Genomic DNA, 24,612 nt, shown 5'->3' with positions numbered 1-24,612 from the left:
AGCAGGAGCAGTCTGCTCTCATGAGGTCAACCAAAGCCCAGAGCAGCACAGAGAGATAGAGAGAGATCTAGGATCCCTAAGGCAAAAGATGAGCTCTTTCAATTGCTCATTAAAAAATTGCTTCATGATGCCACAAATCAGCAATATCCTTGCCATATTAGGTTCCATTGGTTTCCAATTTAGCAGTCTCTGCCTTCAAAATCTGCACCTGTCTCTTTAAGAAAGATGTGCTTTCCCATGCTAAGGAACGTAGTTTCAGTTCTGCAGCCAGCGCTCACAGAAAAGACGGAGAGTTAAAAGTAATATAAAATAACGATTCTTAATAACCCGAGCATCCTTACCTGTTTATAATCTTTCTTAATGTCAGATAATTACAGTGGTACCTCTGGATGCAAACGGGATCCGTTCTGGAGCCCCGTTCGCATCCAGGGCAGAACGCAACCCGCGTCTGCACGTGTCGTGATTCGCTGCTTCCATGCATGCGCATGACGTCATTTTGAGCGTCTGCGCATGGGCGAGTGCAAAAGCTGGAAGTAACCCATTCCGTTACTTCTGAGTTGCCGTGGAACGCAACCTGAAAACACTCAACCTGAATCATATTTAACCCGAGGTATGACTGTAGATGCAATTTTTATATTATTTTTCAGCCTGTTAGTTAATGTTAGTTAATGTATCTTCTTATGCCAGCATACAATTTGTGTTCTAGGTGAAAATTAACTGACAGACAGGTCACCCAAATCATAACCTGATGCCCTGAGGCCTAACCTTCAAGGCTGGACATGATGGTGGCTCCTCACTCCAAGATGCTCCCTCCATCCCCAAACCTATCCTAGCTCTTTGTGATTTCCAATTCATGCTTTCCTTCTGTGTTGATTTCTGAATTTCCCTATTTTGGATTAATGCAGATACACACAGGAAGGTGATAGACAGGAGGGGAGGGGCCTTGCCTGACGGATAGGGCAGAGAGGATCTCCCTGGGTGGGAGGCTGGGGGAAGAGGGGGGAGCTCCCAGGGGTGACCTGGGAGGTGATACGGAAAGGGGGGGCATGCCTTCTTCACCTTCTTCTTTGCTACAATATACCCATTTTTCCCTGAGTCCAATTGTCAATGTCAAAAGGGACTAAAATCTATAAAATTCATAGAAAATCAACGTGCCAATTTGCTCAATTTCTCTAGGACTCCATGACACCTCCCCTGTCCTCCATAATCCCTCAAGCGAGGTGTCACGTACTCTCAGGAAGACCCTAATCCTGTCAAATCACTCTGCCAAGCCTTTCCTCCGGGCAATGCCAGGTGGCAGACTATGCATACATGGACCATTGTCTTTTCATCACTGGTACTCAGGATGTGCTCATCTGCGCATATCTCCAGCTCTGCATATTCCCCACCCTCCTCCATATGTTAATCCTGAGTAACCCAACCCCTTCTTAATGTCTTCATGATGTAATCGGTGTAACCCAACCTCTTCTTAATGTATTCATGATGTAACTGTGATGTATTTTGCACTGTATTCTGGGACATGGAGGGAAGTTTTAAAAGTTCATGTCACCCCTTTCTCGCTGTTCAATCTCGCCTTGAACCTGTTGTGCAATAAACTTGGATCTGCTGCATCTTGCTCCTGTCTCGAGCTGAGCTCATTTTCAGGAGTGCTCTGATGGTGTTTCCTGCTTGGCAGGGGGTTGGACTCGATGGCCCTTGTGGTCTCTTCCAACTCTATGATTCTATGATTCCTCCGCAGGGACCTGCGGACTTAGTCCGACGAGCTGGATGGCAGAGCAGCCTCGCACCCAGATTTTACTGTAACAGAGGGTTCACTCTTTTGTGTGTGGAATAAACGCTAATACAGTGGTGCCTCGCTAGACGAAAAGAATCCGTTCCGTGATTCTCTTCATCTAGCGGTTTTTTCGTCTTGCGAAGCAAGCCCATTGACACCTTAGCGGATTAGTGCTAGAGCTGTCAAGCGGCTTCCAGCGATCAGCTGTTAAGCGGCTTATCAGCGGAACAGCTGATAAGCGGCTTAGCGGCTTAGGAAAAGGGCGAAAAAAGCAAAAAAAACCCGCCGGGGGATGCAAGATTTTTTTCGTCTTGCGAAGCAACCCCATAGGGAAATTCGTTTTGCGAAGCGCCTCCAAAACGGAAAACCCTTTCGTCTAGCGTGCTTTTCGTCTAGCGGGCTTTTCGTCTTGCGAGGCACCACTGTATATTCTGATGCTAGAGGGCTTTGTATGTACTTTTACTTTTACTCTTTATTTTCTTCCTTTTCTTTCTTTTTTAAATAAATCATTTCACATTAGATTAGCTTGGCTTTTATTGCATTTTGTGTGGGAAACTTTCAATAAAAATTGATTTTTAAAAAAACCCTTCAACCTTCTGATTGACAACTGCACAGTAGGCCTCTGACTTACATTGTGTGGATTTGTGCACAAAGGCAAAATCTCAGAAGGTAGAGTCAGGAAGACCCCTAGAACTGCCCCACCTTGTGACTATCCCTACATTGCCAGGCTGCTGTGAGAAAACCAGCACAGAAGGAGCTCCTAAAGCTGACTGGGACAACCCCTTTTGACTGCCCCCCCCTCCATTTATCCGTTCCCCTACTACCCGTGCAAAGCTGTGCTATAGAAGAAATTGGGGTTGGCTTTTACAGTTTGGCTCTCCATCAAGGGACTCTGTGTCCGCTAGAATTCAGTGAAAGCAAAGTAGAGCTTTATTTTTCCATGGCAACAGTTTCCCCACTGCATTGCAAGGAGGTGAAGACCCAGAGCAAAGGTGTAAAAGAACCTTTAAAGACTTTGGAAATTGCCCAGCCCCTTAGCCAAAGACCACCCAAAAAGCATCATACACAGAAAGAGGTGGTCTGCAGCAGAAATTTGAGAGTGTGGCTTGTTTCCTGTCTGTCAAGATAATACTTGCTGGTTGTCTGGCCATTCCTCTGAGATGGCAAATACTTTAGTTCTTGAATCCAGGTCACAGGATTCATACTGTATTCATACGCAAAATATTCCCTTAAGGATTTGTAGGTGAAATAACTATTGGGAAAGGTTTCTCCAAGATATAGTCATACCTCGGGTTGAAGTAGCTTCGGGAGGAATATTTTCGGGTTGCGCCCTGCGGTGACCCAGAAGTAATGGAGCGCGTTACTTCCGGGTTTCGCCGCTCGTGCATGTGCAGATGCTCAAAATGCTTTGTTTGTTTTAAATTAACAATGGGGCAATCCCCTGTGTGTCCTCATGAGTTCAGGGGGCTTAGTTTCATGGAAGTGTGGATAGGATTTGCAGCCCAAATCAACACATTTACAATGCAGGAACAGCACACCAGTATCCCCAGGAGACCTGCATTCCACGTGCAGGAAATGTTGCTGATCAAATTATGGAGCCCTTTATTGTGTGAAAACAACTGAAGTTCCTAGGTTCACCAGGATAACTGTGTGTTTTCTCCAGAACTTATATCAACCCATGTTTCAGGTTCCATTTCAGGGTTTCCGGAGAAATCGTGTCATGTTATTGTCAGGAAATACCGTAAGCTTCATTACGCTATTTCCCATCATGCATATAAGGTCTCTTATTTATTTATTACATTTCCGGCCCACCTTTCCTCCAAGGAGCTGAAGGAGCATCTATGGTTCTTCCCTGAAGCCTGAACCTTGTCCTTGCCAGGGAATTCGTTTGCCCGCGTCCCCAGTGCCGAAGAGAGAGAGCAAAAAGCACCAGGAAAGTTTCTTCTTTGGAGAAAAGAGTTTATTGCAAACTGTGCACAGGACAGCCAGCAGGATCGCTCCTGCAAACTGGCTGTGTTTCAAGACACTTCAGCAGACTTTCTTATACTTTTCTGAGCACTCTTCCCCCCTCCCATACCCTCTCAAAACTTTCCCAATCAGCTGGCAAATGTTCAACTTCTTGCTAAACATTCCTATTATTCTGCTGGCTAAGCACTTCCCCATACGTATCTTTCTACTAGCTAAGCACTCCCCCTCCCTCTTGCTTGTACGTGTCTTTTCATTAGTAAGTATAAGGCAGGAAGGGGGGGGGCTCCTCAGCAGGCCTGGTTAAATCTGCAAACAGCAGCTAAAATGTTTTTGCGAGCTAAGAAATGGACTTTTGACCCGCCAGACAAATTTAGCAAACACTCACTGGCGGTGTGCTAACTGTCTAGCCGAAATTTGCAGAAGTAAGATTAGCACAGGATTAGCACAGGAATGTCCTGCAGATAATACTTGAGAGCAATCTTTCTTAGGTACAAAGTACAAAGCACAGGGAATACTGAGAGAAATCCTTCCCATCTCCCTTCACTCCCTCCTCTTCTTATGAACAACCTAATACCTAGGTTCGTTCTGGGGTAGGGGTCTATATTCTCTCATTACAGCAATCACGCGAGGTCCCATCATGCGAGACATCATCTTTTCCATCATATTCTGCAAGCATTGCATCAAGCAGGGAATACAAAAGCAGAGCAATAATAAAAGCATTAGAGGCCCTATCAGCATCATAACAATACGCCCCATCCATCCCCCAGGAAAGATGTCATCCAGCCAGGATATTCGTATTCAATTATTCTCCGGACCTCAGGGGTGACTTTCCACTTTTCTGCTGAAGCACCCACTATATGGAGCAATTTCCCTATAATCCCTTGTTGGTGGGCTGGACCCTCGTGCTGCCTCTCCAAAATATTATATTCAAAAGGGGCCTCTCCCTCTTCATATATTAACATGCATCCACAGGAATATACCCACCCTTGCAACAACCTAACACATGGGGTGACTATATCAAGGGGTTCTGGTCCTAATACCAAAAGACCTATTGGTGCCTCTAAATTTGATGGAGAGCAAGTTTCTACGTTGGGGACGCTACCCGCGGGCGCCCCTCCCATCCAATTCTTCAGCTGTGCGTAGAGATATCAGCTTCCGGTGTGATATCAGCAGAGCGGTCGTCTACCAGGCGTCTGGAGATAGTCAGCCGAAGGGAGTTCTCTGGATCTGGTGTAACTGTCCAGTCTGAAATGGCTTTCTTTACTCGAGTATGGTGGACCCACGGGGTGATGCCAGCAACCTTCACAGCGGTAGGTGTAGAAAGTAGCACAGTGTATGGTCCCTTCCAGCAGGGCTGTAGGGGGGCTCGCTGCCAGTCTTTCACCCACACTTCATCACCTGGCTCGAACTGATGGAACGGTTCAGTTAACACACATGGGGTGCGAGCCTGGGTCCACCTGTGGAAACAGGAGAGAACTTGGGAGAGTGACTGCACATAGTTATTCAATTGCATATCTTGGCTGGCATATGGGGTTAACATCTTAACATATGGGACTGGTCTCCCAAACAAAACCTCAAAGGGTGACAAGTGGGTCCGCTTTGAAGGGAGACTGCGGACCCTGAGCAATGCTAAGGGCAACATGGCCACCCAATTAGACCCAGTCTCCTGCGTCAGCTTGGAAGCCTCGTCCACGTATATTGCACCTTGGTGCCTGTTCCTGGATCTGTCCATTGAAATGCAAACAGGGGCTGGCTTTCCTCTGCCAGGCGGCAGCAGAAGAATGCATCCTTCAAGTCCAATACTGTGAAACAACATGCAGTAGGAGGTATTAGACTAAGCAGCGTGTAAGGGTTGGGCACATTGGGATGAAGGGTTTCCACGGCCTGGTTGACCAATCGAAGGTCTTGGACCGGGCGGTACGTACCATCTTCCTTCTTTACCGGCAAGAGTGGGGTGTTCCACTGAGATTGACACTGTCTCAGAATGCCATGGCGAAGTAACCGTTCCAAATGTACCCATACTCCCTCTGCAGCTCTTCGGGGGATAGGATATTGGTTCACAGCCACAGGGTTGGCGAATGGTTTGGGCTTAACTATTATAGGTGGGATGTTCTTTGCCATTCCGGGTGGGTTGCCTTCTGCCCACACATCAGGGTTAACTTCTTGCAGGAGGTCCTCTGAAATAATCCCCTCCTCTTCTTTTACCATCATTAAGCGCCAGTGTTCCCTGAAGGGTACCTCTAAGGAGAATTCCCCTGCTGGCCCTGTGGTCATTGTTACTTCTCCTGTTGGTTGGAAAGAAATCTGGGCTTGCAATTTTGATAGCAGGTCTCGGCCCAATAATGGGATGGGACACTCATCATATACAAAAACTTATGTTGGACCACTTGGCCGCCCAAGCGACAGGCAACAGATTGCAGGAATGGGGCTCTTTGTGATTTGCCTGTAGCTCCTATTATGTTAATTGTTTGCTTGGTGGGCTTAGATACTGGTACTGGCAAAACAGAGTGTGTGGCTCCGGTGTCCACCATGAAGGGGATGGTTCGGTTCCCTGTTTGTATTTTGACCATGGGCTCACGGGAACCTAAATCAGCTGGGCCCGGTCTGTCCTAATATTCCTCCTCTTCCTCTCTCAGGCTCATTGTGCCGGGCTGCCTTTGGGCTGGGGGGTGCCAAGGGGGTCCCTGTCCACGTCCTCTACCCCTGCCGACATTTGCCGATGTCCAGGGTCTCCGTTCCTGTCCAGGTCCCATGGGGATTGGCCCTGGGATTCGTTCTCCTCGTCCTCTTCCACCTGAATGAGCCTGTGGGCATTCTCTTTTCCAGTGCCCTTCCTGCCGGCAGATGGCGCACTGGTTCCTCCCCAGACGGCCTTGCCCTCCTCCCCGGGCGCTTCCTCTTTCATGAGGGGTGGGTGTGGTAACCTGTAACGCCATCAACTTTTTTGCTTGATATTTCTCCTTCTTCTTTTGTGCCTCTTCCTCCCTCTGATTATAAGTGGTTTGAGCCAATTCTAACATCCACTCAAGGGTGTGGCCCATGAAAGCCTCGTGCTTCTGGATTTTTCGGCGGACATCGGGTGCTGCCTGAGCTACAAAGGCAGTTTTTATGATCGGGGCATTGGCAGCCTCATCTGGGTCCACAGGGGTATACTGGCGGTAAGCTTCCTTTAGTCTTTCCAGATAGGCGCCTGGGGGCTCCTCACTCCCTTGCATTATCTCCCTGATCTTGGCAAAATTAGTAGGCTTCCTGGCTGCCCTTCTCATGCCATTTAAGACATTCTGGCGATAGGTAATGAGGGAGTTCTGACCATTGGTAGTTTGGTAATCCCAATCTGGGGTTTCTGCTGGGTATAAAATGACAATGTTGGGCTCCTGTACTTGCTGCTGTCTCAGATGAGTTCTAGCTTCAGTATGAATTCGCCTAACCTCCTCTGTAGTTAGCAGGGCATCCATCAAGTACTGTACATCATCATAGGTGGGATTGTAGGTTTTGAAAATTCCCTCAAACAGCTTAATTATTTTTGCTGGGTTTTCCTCAAATGAAGGGTTTTGGTTCCTCCAATTACAAACATCTGCACTAGAGAAGGGGACATGTTGAACTGTATAAGTTCTATTGGGCACCACTCCGTTAGGTCCCGCGGGGGCCGGAGGATCATATACTCTGCGGAGAGGCATTACTCTGGCCGCGCCCTTTCCTTGTGCTTCATGTGCCCTATGGAGGGTCACTCTTTTCGCTGCCCTCCCCCACTCTCTCTGCCACTTCCTTTTCTGTTGTCCTGTACATTCCGCCGCCTTTAACAAATGGTGGCTAACATCCACTTCCTTTGCATAAGGTTCCACATACTTCCTTAAACATTCTGCCTGTTCCTCTGTCCATGTCTTATTATTTTTCGTCAGCGTAACTAATCTTTCTACAAACTCTTCATCCTCATCATCCTCTTCTTCTTCTGACTCATCAGTCTTGGGTTTGGGTGAGCCAGCTCTTCCCAGTGCCTGGGGGCCTGGGCCTGGTAGATTTGCCTGAGGGGTAGTTGGTGGAGCATAGGGGGGAGGTGGTTTAATAATTCCTCCCTCCTCATCTTCTGGATCTGGTATCACTGGGGGCCTTTCTGACTTCCCCACTGGTCGAACTGCACAAATTGTACTTTGTGGGGCGTCGCCCCGGCAGGCTTTCAACCATGGTGGGTTCTTCTCTACATTGGTTTTCCAAGTAGAAATATAGGGGATCTGATCTGGGTGGACATTCAAGATGTTCTGATATAATGGGCTGATTAGCTGCAAATCAAAGCTTCCTTCCGAAGGCCAAGTAACTTCTTGTAAGGGCCAATCAACTTCACACAATGTCCTCATTCTCTGCTTTCGTAATTTAATTCCCCAATCATCATTTTTGGTGGCTGCTTTCCAGTTGTTTAAAAAGCATTCCAGGGGACTACATTGGCTTGCCCCAGACCCCATTTTTCCCTCAGATACTCCTCTCTTAACCGGGTTATAAATTCTTTCACACACCAAATAATACAGATTGTGATCTGCCGAGGTCGCCCTGACAGAAAATGCACAATCCTGCAACCGCTCGGCCAAGGGGCACTAATACCCCGGCCCACACTCGACAATTCAATCACCGGAGTATCTGACATGCAACACACACAACATACAAATCACATCAATATAATTTCCCCTCCTTCCTCTGTTCCAAATTTATGCTGGTGGCACTCTCCTGCACAACCAGTCCCCTTCTTCCTGGTGGCTGGCACTCTACTGCACAACCAATCCCCTTGTTCCTGGTTGCTGGCACTCTACTGCACAACCAATCCCCTTGTTCCTGGCTGGCACTGTACTGCCACAGCCAGGTGAGGCTGATCAGGCCTCGCCCTTTCCCTTGGGCTTACCTTTTTTTCGCTGCAGACCCCTTCTGGCCAGTTCTCTTTTCTCCCTCGACCTGTGTCTCCACTCCGGAGCGGTGTGGCTGGTTCCCCCCACGAATTGGTAGGGTGCACGCTTGGAGCCTGCAAAACGCCGATCCGAGCTGTTCACCGAGGTCGAGCCTGGCCCTCCCCGGCCCTCTGGGGTGGGGCAGAATTCCCGGCCAACGCACCAAGCTGAAGCCTGAACCTTGTCCTTGCCAGGGAATTCGTTTGCCCGCGTCCCCAGTGCCGAAGAGAGAGAGCAAAAAGCACCAGGAAAGTTTCTTCTTTGGAGAAAAGAGTTTATTGCAAACTGTGCACAGGACAGCCAGCAGGATCGCTCCTGCAAACTGGCTGTGTTTCAAGACACTTCAGCAGACTTTCTTATACTTTTCTGAGCACTCTTCCCCCCTCCCATACCCTCTCAAAACTTTCCCAATCAGCTGGCAAATGTTCAACTTCTTGCTAAACATTCCTATTATTCTGCTGGCTAAGCACTTCCCCATACGTATCTTTCTACTAGCTAAGCACTCCCCCTCCCCTCTTGCTTGTACGTGTCTTTTCATTAGTAAGCATAAGGCAGGAAGGGGGGGGCCTCCTCAGCAGGCCTGGTTAAATCTGCAAACAGCAGCTAAAATGTTTTTGCGAGCTAAGAAATGGACTTTTGACCCGCCAGACAAATTTAGCAAACACTCACTGGCGGTGTGCTAACTGTCTAGCCGAAATTTGCAGAAGTAAGATTAGCACAGGATTAGCACAGGAATGTCCTGCAGATAATACTTGAGAGCAATCTTTCTTAGGTACAAAGTACAAAGCACAGGGAATACTGAGAGAAATCCTTCCCATCTCCCTTCATCCCCTCTCCATTGCTGTTCCCACAACATCCCCGTGAGGTGGGTTAGGGTGCAAGATGGTGACTGGCCCAAGGTCACCCAGGGAGCTTCATGGCTGAGTTCAGAGCTGAATGCTGGTCTCCCAGCTCTTAGTGTGACATGCCAGCCACTACAGATAAGCTGAGTGGGGATTTTCACCCTGTTCCCTAGTCCCACACTCTTAACCCCTGCAGTGCCATACTTCTTTCTCTCGGAAGAGAACCCTATTTTGAATGATATCTCAGTAGCAGATTTCCATGTGTGTGCTAGCAAAGCACTATTATCCACCTGACTTGCTCTTCAGCCTAGTTGTGTCCCTTTTCCTATTTACATTTTCAGAGCCAGTGTTACGTGTTTCTTGTAAAGTTTGTTTTTGTGCTGAATGTAGCACAAGGGATCAAAAATGTGAACAAAAAAAGTGGTTGAAATGGTTTCTTTGGTGCCTCCAGTGCAATCCTGAGCTGGTGGGAGAGAAGGGTTGGGGTCTGCAGCTTTGCAAGTTTGTCTGAGTGGAGCTCACACTCAGCCCCAGGTGATTCCCCCTTCGCTTCTCTCAGCTGCAGAAAAGGGATTCGTCTAGGGCTGCCAGATATCCAAATTTCCCAGACATCACTGGGATTTCAAAGGCGAAATTGACTTCAGGGGAGGGGGGCAGGATTTCCACAAGGTGGTGTTTTGTCCTGGATCTTAGGCAAGTCAATAAAAAAAATTCACGTTTTTGGTGTTTTTGTAAAAAACACAATAAAGCTCAACAATTTAACAATTTTTGAGTGACCTGGTTTTTCCTATTTCAAATATGGCAGCCCTAGATTTGCCAGAATTAAAGTGTACTTGCCAGTGGAGTGGAACAATGCACTTGCATAATTTAAGCATAGCCTCAGAGTCATAGTCACTTCCCTAAATACATTTAATGAATGTGTGTGTGTATTTGTTCACTACCTTATAGTATTTGCAAAAACAACCCCTATTACTTGACAGCACAATATTTATCATGTCTGTCCAGCAGTAAGTTCTACTGAATTCAACCTCTTGCTTCCAGGCTTCCAGAGTGACTGTTTACTGAGCATTCATCCTGATTTGTTTGCAGGGAGATTAGAAAGCAGTTGGCTGTTTAAAGAGCATTCACTCCGATCTGTTTGCAGGGAGATTAGATGACACTTGCGTCAAAGCAACTATTACCCCACTGTTATGTACTGAAGGGACACAGGTGGCGCTGTGGGTTAAAGCCTCAGCGCCTAGGACTTGCCGATCGAAAGGTCGGAGGTTCGAATCCCTGCGGCGGGGTGCGCTCCCGCTGCTCGGTCCCAGCGCCTGCCAACCTAGCAGTTCGAAAGCACCTCCGGGTGCAAGTAGATAAATAGGGACCGCTTACCAGCGGGAAGGTAAACGGCGTTTCCGTGTGCGGCTCTGGCTCGCCAGAGCAGCGATGTCACGCTGGCCACGTGACCCGGAAGTGTCTCCGGACAGCGCTGGCCCCTGGCCTCTTGAGTGAGATGGGCGCACAACCCCAGAGTCTGTCAAGACTGGCCCGTACGGGCAGGGGTACCTTTACCTTTACCTTTATGTACTGAGCTTGGATCCTAGAACAAATAGGCAGGTAGGATCCTAGAATGCAACAACCTGATTGGCCTGCAGGAGCAGACCATCAGGCCCCTGGAGGAAGTTAATCAGTCTATTAGGCTGGTAGGATCCTAGAATGCAACAACTGGAGGCTCCAGGAGGGAAGCAGAATCAGTCAGTCAGACGGGACTCATTGTGTAAATAATGTATATAAAGCCAGAGGTTTTACGAGCTGCAATAAAGAGCATGAAATCACTATGCGACTCCGAGTATATTTCACACACACTTGCAGGTGCCTTTTCCTGGTGCTTTCCTTCTTGTGACAATATCTGCCCTCCCTTCCCCACAGGTGGGCGGGGTTTGCGGACCAAGCGAGGCTCACCTGGGCGGGTGCCACCCACCTGCCTGAGCTGGCCTTTGACCCGCCCCTGGCCAGGGAGGACAATGGACGGCCAGCCGGGGGTGGGCCTAAGGCCAAAGGAAAAGAGGCTGACTCCTGGGCTCAAGCCTCTTTTGCTGCTCTTCCTTCTGGGATCTTCCTTCTGGGATTCCTTCTGCCTTTTCCTGGTGCTTTCCTTCTTGCGATAAGTCTGATTACTTTGGTGAAGTGGCTTTCTTGCACCAGAACTGCCAATTAACAACTGCACACCTTGATTTTTTCAGTATGAGATTGGGATCCCCCCCCCCCCAATAATAACAGTCTGGAGGTGCCCCTACAATGGAACTGTGTTCACAAAAAGATCTGCAAACAGATCGGAGTGAATGCTCTTTAAACAGCCAAAGTAACAAAAGCTGACAAGCAGCCTCTTCCTGTCAGGATGAGCACTGCAGGATTTTAATTGGAATATAATGCCCTTCAGAACCACAGCTATGATTCTGCTTCTCAGCAATTGCAGAACAGTAATGATTCAGCACAGGGAAGGGCTGTAGTATAAAACAAAGCAAAACACACACAGGTTGGGAAAATGGAATGAAACACGGTCCCATTCTTTGAGTGGCTCTGATGTTCTTTATATCTGGGTCACCCTTTTGCCAGACTTCTGCAGCCACAAAAGCCAGGATGACTCATAAAACAGACAGGGTTATGAGATGGTAACTGGACTGTACCATGTTAGGAGGTACAGGAGGTGGGGTAAATCACCTTTTATTAATTATTCCCTTCATCACAAACCCACATCAACTCTCTGCAAGCCAGCCACCCAGCTTGGCACACCAAGGTGAAAAGCTCTTTCCTGCACTTCTTTTCAACTGGCATGGAGCATTCAAAATATCAGTTAAGACTGAAGCAATATGCTCTACTCTACCATTTCAGAAATCAACTGGCGTCACTTTCAGGTGAACTGGTTATCAAGCATTAATCCTGATTTGTTTGCACAAAAATTTCCTGGAGCTTAGATTACGTTGAGCATTTACTGAGCACTCATTTCCCTATCATGTTCTTTATTACAAAAAGAAAAAAAATAATAAAGGGGGGAGGGGGGAGCAAGTTTGTTGTGCAAGATCTCCAAATCTGCTGTAATTGCACAACCTGAATTAGCTAGTATGTGCTTGAATCCCACCTGAAAATAATGGGAGTCTGGAAACAGCCTGCCTCATTCACAGACTTGCTTCACAGCTGTCTGACTTTACAGAGGACACGGTGTGGAAAAATGGATGGTAGGAAGACTAGAACCCAGAGTTTACTCAATGGAACTGGAATGCTGGTATATTTAAGGCAGGTGTAAGGAAGTGCTTCAAACATAGTGTGTGGATGTGATCATTATCCCAAGGAAGGGGGAAAGGACCGCACTAGGATTTCATGGTTTGCAGTGGCTCAGGTAGGATCGTCAACTTCTTGTCCTGCCCTTGCTGCTATGTCATTAAACAGCAGCTTGATTTGCAGCAATCAGCAGAATAAGCCTTTCAGGGTCTTCTACGCCATACAGGCCTGTTTTTGCACACACCTGGGAATGCTCACTAATGGCACTGTGCATGCACACCATTTGAATAGCTATGCTCATCAACTCTGTGGGGGCCTGGACCCCTCAAATATTTTATTGCAGGGGACAAAGCACCCGTTGCCCCTAGGAGTGGGCTCCTATGCATGGTGCGATTTACTGCCTGCTTGCTGCTGAAAACCACCATGTCAGGAGCATGCTGCATGGTTTTGAATGCCATCTCCCATCATCCCTGACCACGCCGGCTGGGGCTGATGAAAGTTGTGAGTCCAACAGCCTGGCCTTAGAAGTGTGCTCTCCAGGTAGGAGCGGCCAACAAATAAATATGTTGTAATTGGTCCCCACATCTTTGGCAGCAGCTTGAGCTGCAGACATTAGGAAGGAACAGCACTCATCTCCTTGGTGTGAAAAGCATCTCTTTGCTGCTGCAGTTCTGTGGGGGTATCAGCCCCCAAAGCTGCTTTTTACCATTCACTGCTTTGTTTGAGCTATGAAGAGGTCCCGTCTCTTTCTTTTTGCAGAGCAGAGATTTATCTGCCAAGGAGATTTTTCTCCCCGCCCCCCTCTCTTTTGGTCTTTGCTAGCTTCCTCATTCTTCCAGTAATGTGTCTTATTTCCTTGACTTGAATAGCTCTTCCAATCCCCTTTCAGTTCTTAAGAAGAAGTTAAATTTCCAGCTGCAGTTTCAGCCTCAGCTCTTGCCTCTTAATTTAGATCATTATCAAGGTTGTTCCCAGAAGCCATTGTGCAAGACAGAAAAGAAAAACCTCTTTTCCAAATGCTGTGTGGTGACATTTTAACCCCTTTTTTGCCCAAATATTAATAAGCAGTGCTCATTGTTATCAGCTCTTAAGAATAAATGAATGAATGAATGAATGAATGAAGACTAATTACTAATACTATTATCAATAAAACAAACAACAGCAATTATAATATTTGAACATTTCCTCAAAGTTCCTGGAGCATCTAACAAACCACAGACCACAAAATGCCCAATAAACTATAACACAGCAATAACAATTAAAAACAACCCATTACACATGCTGTTTAAACTTAAAGACATTTGCTAAAATGTACTAAAATGTAACCACCAGAACAAAGTAGGTACCAGCCATGCCTCCCTGGGGAGAGCATTCAATAAACTGGGCAACACCACTGAGAAAGGTGCCTTTGAGGAAGATCTCAATGTACATGGGCTGGTTATTAGAGAAACCGAGCCTTGAAGACTGGTTTGGCAATATAACAGGCCACATACAATTTTGCTTACAATTTTGAAAATCTCTCAGTGGTGTACTGAGTGGTGTACTGAGTGGTGTACTATTGGAGGGGAAGGGACTCATTAAAATACAGTAATGTAAAAACCTATAAAATCATTACAACAGGGATTTGGGGAATTGAAATGCATAAGATACGATCTGAAATTATGGGTCAAAGCCTGTGCTAAAAGATACCAGTAAGTCTTTACAAGATGTATGAAGCAGCTGATGGTTGCAGCATCATGTAAGGCAGAAACTAGGCCATTCTGTAATACAGGGACAATGGCAGAGAATGGTACAGGGCTCTGTGCCAGGAGTAGAATTTCCCCATATGATTGTTCCATCAGGGCATGCATTTCGGCTTGCTGGACTGAACAACCCCCTCTCCTAACTTGTGTGCTGACACCCCCCCCCCCAAAAGAAGCCAAAAGGGGGGGGGGAGATGAGGAAAGTCTCTATGTGCAAGCAAGAAGTCTTTACACAAGGATGGTGTTGGTTAGCTGAGTCCCACCCAATGAAATCTCACAGGTCTGTACAAGGGGAGGTGGTATTTCAGGGAACCTGGTCCTCGTGTTCCCAGAGTTAACAATAAGACTTTGAACCCGGCCTGGTAGCTGATTGGCAGCCCAGGTGATGGAGTGGGGAGGGCCAAGTGGATAAGCTGTCTTCTCCCCATGTTGCTTAAACTGCAGCTTTGCCTTTTCTCTCTGCACTCCCATCTGTGAATAGAAATGACATTTTCTGTCTTTGTTATCACTTGGCACATAACAGCGGGGATGAGCTGACCTTCAGAGGAAGACCAAGAGGCTTCAAATAAAGAGAAACAGTAACTCAAAGGCAGTATTAAATCAAAGTAGAAGTTCATACCTAGCTGGTATGGACAGTAGACCAAGCTAAAAAATGCAGCTTTGATTGAAGTTGCCTGTTGCCATGGTAATGCTTATGCAGATAGGAGCATGTTTTTATTAACCAATGAAAATGTGCACATGTGCTGATCACACCTCAAGCAGCCAATGTGTATTCATAATAGGTTGTGTTCACATGAAACGTGGTAGAACAATCATATAAATATGAACTTCATGCCTCTTTATGGTGCGCAGAATTTTGGTGTATGCTAGCACATCTGTGCCTTTCTCACATAAACCTGAAATAATCTTTTCCCCCTATCTTTCCATCCCTGGCAGTGATTCTTGGCTCTTGGGTCACCCCAGGAACAGGAGCTTTTGCCCCTTTGGCTGCTTATTCTGCACCTGGTGCTCTCCCACTACGGGTGACAATATTGGCCACAATCCACAGCTATCCTGGTTTCTTTGGAAATACTGCATTTTGATGTATTTCCCCCCTGACAAGCTTCAATCCAATTTGAAAATGTAAGTGATATGGTGAACAGACAATAGGCGACTTGGAAAGTCATTCAGTCATACTGATGCGCACAACGATGTGCATTTGCAATTTGAAATGCAACGGGGAAATGACCCCACTGTCTTCAGTCAGGGTACACAGCCGTAGAATGGTCACTGTTCCAAGGGGTCACTCCACTGCAGCTCTGCATTTACGACCAGCTTGATTTGCAGACATCAGCCGGGATTAATGTTCATGCACATCCTGCAGACAGCCTCACTTGCTGATATTTGCACATGGAGTGGATGTGGAAGGCCCAAGAGCAGGCCAACTCACTTTGTCCTCCTCAGCTGCCAATGTCCTGAGGCCCAGCTCTTCCACTGCAACAAGAATGTAATAGCAAATTGCAATTGCTTTCCTGGATCAGACAAGCAAGCTGTTTCCAACAGCAGTCGGCCAGTTGGGATGTGTCACAACCAGAGCATAAAGGAACGGGGGTCCCAAAGGTCATCTAGTGCAACCTCTTGCCAGAAATAACTATTTGCTGCATATTTATCCCCAGCACTTGGGGCTGGTTGAGTCTTTGCACTCTGGAGATCATGAATTTGCAAAAAGGAATCATTTATTTCAATTGTAATCTTATCTTTGTTGGTTGAACAATCCCATAGCAAGGAACAGCACACCAGGCAGAATCAGCAGGGTGGAAGCATAAGGGTGCGAGGGCAGAAGCTTCTGCAATAAACAGAGTCAGCACAAAACCTCCTGGTTAAGTAACAAAGCAGGCAGAAGACTTCCTATAAAGGTTTCCCAATATTTTCAAGAATCTTAGGTGGTGGCACAATGAATATTAATGCTGCCACCTCAGGCCAAGTGCCTTTGAGGACATGCAAAATGCATTTTGCCAAAGTGGGATTTTAAAGAAGAGTTTAAAGACAAAATGTTTCTCAGCATGTACAGTGTGTCTTTCTATTCCAACACAGTCACTTAAAATAATAATAATAATAATAATAATAATAATAATAATAATAATAACCACAGATAGTTTTTGAGAATATAAATAGTGCCTACCCCACTCCCTGCTAAATACACATAACGATCACTTTTTTGTGTGTCCTGGATTTATTTTCTCTTGATCTGGTAACTGGTGCCAGGAGCTTGAAATCTGGTCTGGACTGTTTGGCAAAAGTTTGCCCAAGCTAGATATGCAAATACTCTAATGGCGGTACACGATTTTGCCTTAAAAACAAAACAGCCTTGAGACTGAAGTGCAGTGACCAAGAATGCAGAGTTGATTTCATTTCCCCGCTTATACAAACATCAGTGATGTCAGAGTAGGGAAACAGCAACAGAGCCTTGGGGCTATGCACCTGTAGGCCATTGCAACTCCCCCCCCCCCCCGGAGTGCTGTGGCGCTTATGAGGAGCACCTTCCACAATCCCCTCTTTTACATAGCTATCTGTTCCCCTGAATATTTTACTTCTCAGGGAAAAAGGCAGCTGGAAACAGAGAGGTGATCTTGAGCAAAATGAAACTGGAAAGGAAATAGTTATCGCCACCACCACTTCAGACTGTGGGCAATTTAACAGCTGCTGTTCTGCAAGCTGAAAGTGAAATAACAACTCTGCTTCCAGACTTCGTAATTCAAATACAGTAACATTCTGTAGCCAAGTGAGCAACACCCCCCTGCACAAAATATGGAGAGAGGTGGTTTTAATTGAGGCTGCTGTGGGGGTCAGAGGGATCTACATTGGGATTGCTGCCCAAGGTGGTCACCTCACCATGCCTCATGGGTGGGCTGGCTCTGTTTAAAGCATATTCAAAGCATGGTTCCTCCCTCAGGATTCTGGGCACTGTAGTTTACCACCCCAAGCTACAATTCCCAGAAACCCTTAACAAACTACAGTGCCCAGACTCCTTTGAAGGGGGAAATGGGCTTCAAATGGGCTTTAGAGGTAGAATGTGGACGCAGCCTCAAAATGGTTAGAAGACACCTTTGATGGCCACCAGTCATGGTGCCTCTGTCTCCACCCTTGGGGCAGCTGTGCTTCTGTTTTTTTTTTTAATATTTATTGCTTTTAAAGGTTACAAAAAAAGAAAAAGAAAGAAAAAGAAAGAAAAAAAGAGAAAAAACCCAAAAACAATACAATACAATATATAAACAATACAAAACCCAACCTAAACCCATTAAACTAGACACATAAATAAAGCAAAACAAAAACAATTTAAAAACATCCCTCCTTTTGCATGCTCTATCCTTCATTCCCTTGTTTCCTCGACCTCCTCACACCTCCCTTTTTGTATCCCACTTCTACTGATTGTTTCAGCAAATCCTTTCCATCTTTCTCTATTTTTTGTCATAATATAAATAACATATTTTTTAACCTTATTTCACATTAAGACTAAATTACTTACATATACTTAACTTCTTATAGCATTTCTGCTAAATCCATAAAATATCATTTCACCATTTTTCTAACAGTCATTACTTTTACAATATTTCTAAATATAAACTTTAAATTTTCCAATCTTCTTCCACCATCTCCTCTCCCTGGTTTCGGATTCTGCCAGTCCTTTCTGTCAGTTCCATATAGTCCATCAACCTGGAGATCTTATGTCCGAGGCTCTTAACTCTTTTCCAAGTCCCTTCTGCAGATCTTCATGTTCTTTAATGCTCAGGAGCAAATCTCGGGAAAACTCCAACCTAACAGTACTTTTATTCCTTCTGAACAGTTCAGCCAAATTTCCATGGTTAAAACTACAGTCCATAAAGTGTTTCAGGACGTAATTTGGAATTCCTCCAAGTCTAAAGGCCCCCAAAACTTCAGGCTCCTCCAAACCCAAGCCCATGTCCCCAAAGTCAGTCAATCCCTGGATAGAGGGATCTTTCCAACTTTCCTTCTTTGGTCCAAGCCGTGCTTCTGTGCTGGGGTGAGAACAGGATGCTGGGCTGGAAGGGCCATTGGCCTGGGCCAGCAGGCTCTCCTTGTGTACTTATGTAGCCTTAGGAGGCTTTGCCCTCGGGTGGGAAAAGTATTGCACCCGGGAAAGGGAGAATGGGAGTCAACAGACACTCAAGGAAAAGTTTCAGAGAAAAAGCTTTATTTCTACCATCCATGAACTGGTAGAAGGAGCAAGTGTGATAGATTCACAAAACAAGCACGAGTTCACAGCCATTTGCACAGAGCATATATTCCCCTTCTAGTTCCCTCCCCTTTCTCCTCCTCCTCCGGAGTCCTGCCCCATGTTGAGTTTCCTGAGCATGAACAGAAAGCTCCTGTCTTGGGACTCTTTTGGACTATTCCCAGGAAAGGAAAGAAGCCAAGGGGGTCGAGGAGCCTTGTGGTTCAGCATGTCCAAGATGTTGCAACTGAATGAGATAAAAGTCAGTTCTCAGCTTGCTCTGACAGAGCCTGTTCATTAGCTTTTTGAAGCCTTCTCATACTGATAAAAGTAACGGTTTGCCTTTGCAACAGCATCTTGTGAGAAAACAGAGGAAAACTTTAGCTCTGGATTTTTAGAAGACAAAAGGAATTTTGGACAGTTTTGAGGCCTGGGGTGTGTGTGACTTACACAGGTTTTAGGGTATCCTAACCTGTCCTGTCCTCCTTCACTTAGAGGTCATATAAGTGACCAAACTACTGAAGGGTCAAAAGGGTCATCCATGTCTGTTGAAGTGAGTTCTATTGCATTTTTTAAAAGCTGAATTTTCTTAGAAAGCAAGGAAAGGGAAAAGCAGAAGCCTGTGGGGTTGTTTCTGCCTTTGTGCTCTGCTCCAGTGTTCTCCACAGCCATCTGACTATCTACTGTGACACAACGTTGCTGAACTGAAATGGGCCTTTTGTTTGAGCCAGGGTGGTTCCTCTTATGATTGCTGGGAGATGGGGAGCCTGGTGGTTAAAATAAGCCCAGTCTGTGTGTGTTGGTGACACCAGATGACTTGGGATCTGGCCCATTGTTACTGTTATTTGCTTTTGTGTTTACCTTTGAATGTGAATATATGTATTGCATATATATATGGGAGCTTATGGCCTTTGAGATGTTTTTGGGCTCCCATCAGCCTCATTAAGCACCACCAATGGTCCAGAATGGTAGTACCTGTAACAGCCTCTGTAGTCCAACCTAAAGACATCTGAAGGCAGCCCTGTTTAGGGAAGCTTTTAATGTTTGTTACGGAAATTACCGGGGGGGGGGCACATCTTTAAAGTTAAATATTACAAATATTATGCCTGAATGTATCCTTTCAACTGGACAGCTCAGGGAAGTTACCTAGCTTTAAAAATAATATAAAATCATCTCCTTTCCCAGTTTCCCCCATTCCAAAGCTATTTTCCCATTGAAAAAGGACTCCAGGAAGTTCCCAGAGGTGACAATTGCTGGGCTCATTGTTAGCCAAAGGAAACCAAATCTCATCACCTGACTTGCCTCAGGCTCCAGACATGCAAAGGAACTTCTATTGTACTTTTGGGTGCTGGGGACTTAAGACATATTTGTCTATGCTCATCTTATACCTGAGTCTTGCCCTCCCATGTCTGCTTATACTAATCTTGTACCAAGGACTTGTCTGGACATGTTTGCCAAGGTTAACCCCTCCCCTTTTGTGATATGTCAGTGATGTAGCAATGATGTAGCAATGATGCTGTCCAAACTGTATTCTGGGATATGGTGGGAAAGTTTTAAAAGTCTTTGTCACCCCATCCTCGGGGTTCAAATTTGCTTTTTGAACCTATTGCGCAATAAACTTTAAAAAAAATTATTTATAAAATTTTCAAATATAACAATAAAAGAAAAACATTCCATTTGAATTATACATCCAATTCTAATCTTTCCACTTTCAGACTTCCTTCAGTCTATCTGGGAATTTTCATGTTTTCACAGTTATTCACATTTCTTGCATCTGTATTGGTTTTTTTTAAACCAAATTAATCTTAACAATTATTATAAAACAATATTTCTTTCCATTATTATCACAGAGCTTCTTGAAAACCTACAAACCTTAATTGACCTTCACATATATTTTTAATATACTCTGTAAATTTATTCCAGTCCTCGGTAAATCTCCGGTCTCGCCGGTTCCGAATTCTCCCTGTTAGCTTTTCTAATTCTGCGTATTCCATCAACTTCATTCTCCATTCTTTTTTCGTCAGGATTTCTTCCTGTTTCCATTTTTGTGCCACCAAAATTCTTGCTGCTGTTACTGCATATAGAAACAACTTCTCATCCTTCTTTTTTATGTCATTTTTTAGTATTCCTAACAGAAAAGTTTCTGGTTTTTTTAACAAAGGTATATTTCAACATTTTTTTCAATTCATTATAAATCATTTCCCAGAAACCTTTCATTTTTTTACATTCCCACCACATATGATAGAATGTTCCTTCTTTCTCCTGACATTTCCAACATTTATTACTCATTAACATACCATCTATATAACATTTTCATAACATTTTCTTTTATTGTAGTACATGCAGTAAATTTCATTCCTTCTTTCCACAATCTTATCCAATCATCAAATTGAATATTATAACCAAAGTCTTTGGCCCACTGAATCATTGCAACTTTAACCTCTTCATCCTTAGTATGCCACTCAAGTAATAATTTATACATTTTTGATAAAATTTTAACATCATTATTCACAATTTCTTTTTGAAATCTCGATTTTTCATCATGAAAACCTCTTTCCAGCATCTCTTTTTTAAACATCGCATTCAGTTGGAAGTAGTGTAATCAATCAAACACATATTCTTTAACTTCATCATATGGCTTCAATTTCCATTTATTTCCTTCTTTTATAATTAAATTCTCATATGTAATCCAACTCCCCATCATATTGATCTTCTTAACACTCATTACCTCCAATGGCGACAGCCAGAATGGAGTTTTAAACTCTAATAAATTTTTGTACCTATTCCATACTTCAGTCAGCGGACCTTGGAAAATGTGATTTTCAAAACCTTTATGCACTCTTTTTTTCTCATACCATAAATATGTGTGCCAACCAAATCTATTATCATATCCTTCTAAATCCAAAAGTTCTGAATTTTCCAACTTTATCCATTCTTTCACCCAGCAAAGACATGCAGCCTCGAAATATAACTTTAGGTCTGGCAGGGCAAAGCCTCCTCTATCTTTTGCATCCGTTAAAATCTTAAATTTTATTCTAGGCTTCTTGCCCTGCCAGACATATCTTGATAATGCTCTTTGCCATTCTTTAAATATCGTAACACCTTTAATTAATGGTATTGATTGAAATAAAAACAACATTTTTGGTAGCACATTCATTTTTACCGTTGCAATTCTTCCCCAAAATGACAACTTCATTCTTCCCCACACTTCCAGGTCCTTCCTAATCTTGTTCCAGACTGGTACATAATTATTTTGAAAAAGATCAATACACTTGGGAGTTAATATAATCCCAAGATATTTAACTTTCTTAACCACTTCCATATATGTTTGTTGCTGAATTCTTTCTATTATCTCTTGGTCCATATTTTTAACCATTATTTTCGTTTTACTCTTATTTAATTTGAATCCGACAACTTGTCCGAATTGCTCTATCTCTTCTAATACAGTGGTGCCTCGGTAGACGAAAAGAATCCGTTCCGCGATTCTCTTCGTCTAGCGGTTTTTTCATCTTGCGAAGCAAGCCCATTGACACCTTAGCGGATTAGCGCTACAGCTGTCAAGCGGCTTCCAGCGATCAGCTGTTAAGCGGCTTATCAGCGGAACAGCTGATAAGCGGCTTAGCGGCTTAAGAAAAGGGCGAAAAAAGCGAAAAAAAACCTGCGGGGGGATGCAAGATTTTTTTCGTCTTGCGAAGCAACCCCATAGGGAAAGTCGTTTTACGAAGCGCCTCCAAAACGGAAAACCCTTTCGTCTAGCGGGTTTTTCGTCTTGCGAGGCGTTCGTCTTGCGGGGCACCACTGTACTTCCTTAACACTTTTAATAGGGTCTTCTATTGTTATAACCAAATCATCAGCAAAGGCTTTTACCTTATATTCCTTACAACCAACTGTCACACCTTTTATCAAATCATTACTTCCAGGTCCGATATGAATAACCATGGTGATAAGGGACACCCTTGTCTTGTACCCTTGGTTATAGCAATATCATCTGTCAGTACATTATTAACAATTAATTTTGCTCTTTGTTCAGAATATATTGCCTTTACACCATTCACAATTGAATGACCCATCTCCATAAATTCCAGATTCTTTAACATAAATTCCCAAGAAATATTATCAAATGCCTTTTCCGCATCAACAAATAAATAAACTTTGGTCTACAGCTGTTTGCTCCGGTTGGCTGGACTCCTTCCTTTATTCTGCAGGGACCCGCGGGCTCTGCCCGACGAGCTGGGTGACTGAGCAGCCTCACACCTAGATTTTTCCTTAACATGTTTAATAGGTTATTGTATTTTAGTGTTTTGTTGGAAGCCGCCCAGAGTGGCTGGGGAAACCCAGCCAGATGGGCGGGGTATAAATAATAAATTATTATTATTATTATTATTATTATTATTATTATTATTATTACCTGGCAAAGGTTCCCTACTCCTGACTTCGGGTGTTATGTGACAGGGTGCCTTTAATGTATCGCCAGGTGCACCCCCTTCTCTTCTTGAAACCCTTTCTGCCTAACCTGCACCCCTGCCTTTCAGAGCCCTGGTGCACCCCAATCATAGAGGGGTGAGAAACTTAGGGGGTGCCTGAGTCTACTCACGGTTTTATATTGTTTTATTTACACATCCTGTATATACAGTCTGAGCACAGGATGGAGGGGCTCCAGGCATTAACATTCTAAGAGATATTGACTCCCCATGAGGTTTCCAGGGAAGCCCCAAGCTCAGCTTTGGGTCCAGCACAGTGCAAGTCATGTCTCTGTCTCCAACTTCCAGCATCAGCCAAAAACTCACAGTAAGTAACTCTGGCTAGTGTTCTTCTACCTTACAAGGTGACTTGCTTCCAGCTAGATGGGTGGTGATGGTGGTAGCTACCCCGTTTGTCTCCATGGCAACAGGGCAACATCTCTCTAATGTAAATGGAAGGCTAAGGCCAACTGGTTTGACTGGTTTCCTCTTATAGAGTCAGACTGCACCTAGACAGGTTTGGAAGGGACCCCCAGATTGACTCTCACCCAAACCTTTAACAATACCCAGCTCTGATGTTACAGACTCCTGCCATCTCCCCAACAGACTATGCTCTACATCAGCAGTGAGGAACCTGTGGCCATTCTTGACCATTCCTCATGTTGGTTTGGGCTTTCGGGGTTTATAGTGGCTTGGGGGCCACAGTTTCCTCCTTCATACTTGAGATTTTGTGCACTGATCCACAGCTCTGCCTACAGATAACAAAGAGTCTTGCAACCCCTTAAAGACTAATGAATTCATTAAGGCATGATGAATCTCAGGGTCCATAATGAATGGACAGATGATGCAGGAAATGGTGTCCTTGGCTGGTCGGTGTACATATGCCTATATCAGAGGTTTCCAACCTTTTTGAGTCCATGGCTCCCTTGACCAACTACCCTCTTTCTGTGGCACCCCTGTGGGCCTCAGGAATTCAGTTATGTCACCCCTTGCCCTCAGAGCCAGCAGCCCCTCATCCCTTTTTGAACACCCTCACGTGCAGAATGTTCCCTCAGCCTCCTCTCCCCTCTCCTTGGGAGTCCTCTGGGCCACTCCCCCCCGCACCAAAGAGAGGTGCCTCCTCCCACTGCCCCACAGGGGCCTGGGAAGCACCCCCTGACCAGCCCCAGAGGCACCCTTCGCCTGGGGAGCTTGTAGCCAGGGCTGCTGCAACAAACAGCTGTGCAAGCTTTTGGGAAGAAGAGATGCAAGAGGACATCAGAGGGGAGGAAAGAGGGCCAGTGTTGCCCGCAGCACCCCTGACTATCATTCAAGACACCCCAGGGAACACTGGTTGAAAACCACTGGTCTATATGTTCTCACCTTACTTATATTGGTGCAAACCTGAGATCTCCTGGGGGGGGGGGTCTTTGCTTCATGGA

The 24,612-nt window shown here is 45.2% G+C and overlaps 1 protein-coding gene and 1 long non-coding RNA gene across 2 annotated transcripts in view; both read right to left on the bottom strand.

Annotated features, from left to right (window-relative positions):
* LOC310834972 (uncharacterized protein) overlaps positions 1 to 24,612 on the bottom strand; it is a 202,108-nt gene that overhangs the window by 84,365 nt on the left and 93,131 nt on the right. The window lies entirely within an intron of this gene.
* Positions 1 to 24,612, bottom strand: part of LOC310835355 — a 300,425-nt gene that overhangs the window by 197,127 nt on the left and 78,686 nt on the right. The gene's annotated exons all lie outside the window — the stretch shown is intronic.

The sequence above is a fragment of the Podarcis gaigeae genome, assembly GCF_964106915.1.
Source record: "Podarcis gaigeae genome assembly, chromosome: 17".
Classification (NCBI taxonomy): Eukaryota; Metazoa; Chordata; class Lepidosauria; order Squamata; family Lacertidae; genus Podarcis; species Podarcis gaigeae.
The sequence above is the reverse complement of the archived record's forward strand: the minus strand, read 5'-3'. Positions and strand labels throughout refer to the sequence as shown.